Here is a 4151-nt window from a genome sequence, read left to right on the forward strand (position 1 = left end):
AGCCAATGATTTGATAATATTAAGACTTATGTGCACTGTAGTAAAAACCCATGATGTGATACTTATTAATATTCTCTCCTATGGGACAAAAGTTTGAAAATACCCTTACCCTCATTATGATCGTCGTCCCACCCCCAATGCTCAAGGTAAAAGAATAGCTCGGTGGATGTGAGTGTGAAGGAAATTGCCTCCTATCATTTATGTGTACATCAAGGTTATAATCTAAATGAAATAATACTCTTTTAGACTTCTTTGTTTTAATATATTTCTCAACCAATAGTTGGCCATGGGAGCTAGGACCCCAACCTTAACTAGCATATCTATAGAGAGAGAGAGAGAATAAGCTTCTAGCTCACTGGCAGACACTTAAGTAATTGGCCTCTAGCGCAACTCAAGGATAGTTCGCTGGTTAAACTCTCCTACCTCCTAACTTCTTGAAATATAATAGTAGTGGATTAGTACTCGGTGTTTAGCAAAAAAAAAAGGATTAGTCCTTAATAGTAAATGTGGCCCAATGCCCCCTCGTTCACCTGTGGATCCATTAGATAATAGGTACCTATATGCCCTGTGTTGGTGTTGAGCCCCAACCACCTACTCCCCCCAGAAAGAATAATAAGGGTTCTTTAGAGAGGAGAGAGAGGAACTTATAGCTTTTAGGGCCCATCAATGGCACTGGGAATCTGGGATGGGATGTTTAATTTTAAAGTGTCAATCTATAACCTAGAGGAGGATGAACATCCTGGATCTTCATGTTCATATGGTCCTGTCACATGATATAGGGTGACTAAATTGGGCTTAATACTGTAGATAAAGTCATGCAGTGGTACTATAGATAACTCTTTGAGGCCACGACAGGGATGATGATTCTAAACTGTCTTGAAGCTTCACGAGAGAGAGAGAGAGAGAGAGGTTGGCAGTGTACTTGGGAAAGTAGCAGATTCCTTCTCAAGGCAAGGGAAGGGACTGAGAGAGGATCTATAGGGTCGTGGGGTTATGATTATAGAAGCACTGTTGATATCTTTGATGGTCGTTGAAGGGAATGTACAGAGAACTGATTGTTTTAACTTTGAATACTGAACCAAAGTTCTGATTATTCCTCTTCATTATTTGTACAATTTTCATGCTTTCATTAGAGAGAGAGAAGAGAGAGAGAGGTGTCTTGTCGTGAATGCTATGAAGATAGCATATCTCTGTGCAAAGGCAGGTTAGGCATTCTAGTACAGCAGAAAGTATGTAGAGAGAGAGAGAGAGAGAGAGAGAGAGTGGAGGGATGATGATGGTGGGGTGTAATCATTCCAAGGAATTGGAGATGATTGATGACTGCCTGTAACTTCTGAGTCTTGACTCAATGTTTTAAAAAAAATATATAGAATTCCCTATCAATAATTGCAAATGACAGAAGTATCCTTGTTAGATCCCATTTATGGTTTACTTTTAGTTTTTTTTAACTGAGACACAAACCTAATACATATATCTTCCTGGAGGATTACTAAGGTAGTAGCAATTGACATAATCTTTGGAGACACTGATGGAAATTTGAGGATTCTTGTTGATTGAATTAAAGAAGAGTGGGTAAGTGATGTTAACTTTGTAAGGAAAGAAGACTGTGTGCTGGTGTGTTCACAATATTGCAAAGCTAAGTAATCAATAAAATTAAGTGGAAGGGATTGGAATGCTGCTCATGTGCATTGGCATCTACTTATCCCATAAATTAAGGGGTGCGAGATTATTCATCGAGGAGGATGAGGAGAACGAAAAGAGGGGGAAGAGAGAGACTAACGCACCATTTGATAACGTTTTTATAAATGTGTTTTTTCGTTTTTCTATGCTTATAAATGGAAAAACACTTAAAAAACTGTTCGATAAACCTGTTTCATTTCACCTATTTTTTGAAGTATAAATAGAAATTTATTCTTATTTTTATGTCTAGAAACGGGTTTAACGAAACAAGTCAAATTTATTTTTCCATTTCTTGGAACAACTTATGAGCCAAAAAATCGATAGACCCCCGATAAAAATTTGTATCTCCCAATCTACCATTTCACCTTACCTGACGGATTTCCAAAGTTGAAAGATTCTCCTAGAAAGCTATAAGGAATACACCGAATTTTTGCATTGCTAGTGGAAGCCTTAAATTCATAACCATTGATTCCTTTGTGGATTTCTTCCAATTCTCTCCGAACTCTCATGAATCAATTACTGAATCATTTTTGGGGATTGAAATTCAAATTCCCTAGCAAAATGCACACCAATCCAAGGAATCTACCCAACCTTTCTCAATTCGAGAAACAAGTTTATCAAACACTAAAATATCCATTTCTGTTCCCAAAAGCATTGTCTAGAAATAGCAAAACATTATCAAACGATGCCTAAGAATACCACATATCCTAATAATAAGTACAACATTTCCCATAAAATTAAATGATCCACTATAGAAATGATACGAGAAAGTTTTGCTACACTTATAGTGTAGGGTTTGGCCACAACCCTAGGGTCCTAAAACATCCCCCTATTGAATGAATTTAATAATACCCCAAATTGTATGATACCTTTTCTTGTCCATCCGTAAAATGTAATCAAGGAATTCTCTTTTAATACAACTTAAAGAAAACTCGGTCTAAGATAAAATACCATTTTGTTGGCCATAGACTGCAGATTCAATTGTTTTTCTTGGTTTTTTATTTTTTTTTCCAGAAAACATCAATTAAAAAAAAATTTCGGTAGGACAAACATCCATTAAATCATAGTTTTCATCAATAAAGGAGGAGAATATGTTTATTTTATAAAGTACCTATGTATCATAGAATATTCTATATCTCTACCTAATCAAGTAAGAGATTAAAATTCTAATTTCTGAAATTAGTACACACAGTGGTCAAACAGCTTGCTTTATATATTTGCCATGTGTCAGTCCACCTGGCAGTGAGATTTAATATACATGTAGAGCACAAAATCCCCCATTAACCTACAAATTTTAAACCCATTTCAAATTATACGCATGAAGAAAACTAATTAAGGTCAATGAATGGTAAAAAAAGTCAAAAGTAAGAAAAAAAATGAAATAATCAATTGAGTTTGACCACCATATTTTATCCACAGCTAATCTAAGATCCTATCCTGGGATGTGACTGTTTTGCTTCCTTCTTGTTCTAAGATTATGCTAATCCAATAAGAATCATAAGAATTATGTAGATAATCAGAGAAGAGGAAAGTATGGATAAAAAGCATGGTCCACAACTTCATTATGCAAGCTCTTGATGCTATTATCATTTGTACTTTTCTCTATTTTAGTTCTTATAAATTTTGTTTTTCAGTTTCTCTACTGAGAAAAAAAAGTATGCCCATATTCCCAAGGAAACCTTATAGGAGAGATAACCAAGCCTAAGCTTAGCAATGACTACCCACATTGAGCAAACCAATTCAAATATGATTATTTAGTTTAAGTAAATGAAACATACAATTAAAAGAATTGTAATGGACCATCATCTTGATTTTGTGAGACATGAGGTCATGTGAGATGTTTAGATGAAATATCTATTTTGTTACGAGAGATTTTGTGTTTCCTTATGATAATGCCGAAGGTAGAAACTTATTATAATGAAATTTGTTATTGATCTTATTAAATTGGGATAATTTTATGGTTGTTGTTTTATATATATTATTATATTTTTATATTTAATGATAAAACAAAAAACAAATAAAAAAAAAAAGTAAATATTCAGTGCTCATTCAAAATGCCAAATAATGGGTAAATTTGGTTTATGAATGAATGGAAAGAATCAAGATCAATAGTAAACCATAAACAAAGACCACATTCTAAAAAAATAAAATTAAAACAATAAAATATAGAAAAGAAAAGGCAAAGGGAATAAAAATAGGGCTTAATCTTTAAGAAATAATGGTGCCTGTATAGAGAGGGACAAAAAAAGATGATGCCCTTTCTGTCAACTAATTTTTTATTCAGTCACCTTTTTCAGAAATAAAATAAAAAAAATTAAATTAGTTAAAGTTCTACATAAGTTGGTTCAAAATATTCCCAACAACAGACAAGCGCGCGTGTGACATCATGCATACCTAAGCCCCATGTAATGGGATATTGTGAGAGCATAAGACTTAATTTTCACACAAAGCCGAAGAGTTGGGGGGGGGGG

The sequence above is a fragment of the Macadamia integrifolia genome, chromosome 3 (genome assembly GCF_013358625.1).
Source record: "Macadamia integrifolia cultivar HAES 741 chromosome 3, SCU_Mint_v3, whole genome shotgun sequence".
Taxonomy (NCBI): Eukaryota; Viridiplantae; Streptophyta; class Magnoliopsida; order Proteales; family Proteaceae; genus Macadamia; species Macadamia integrifolia.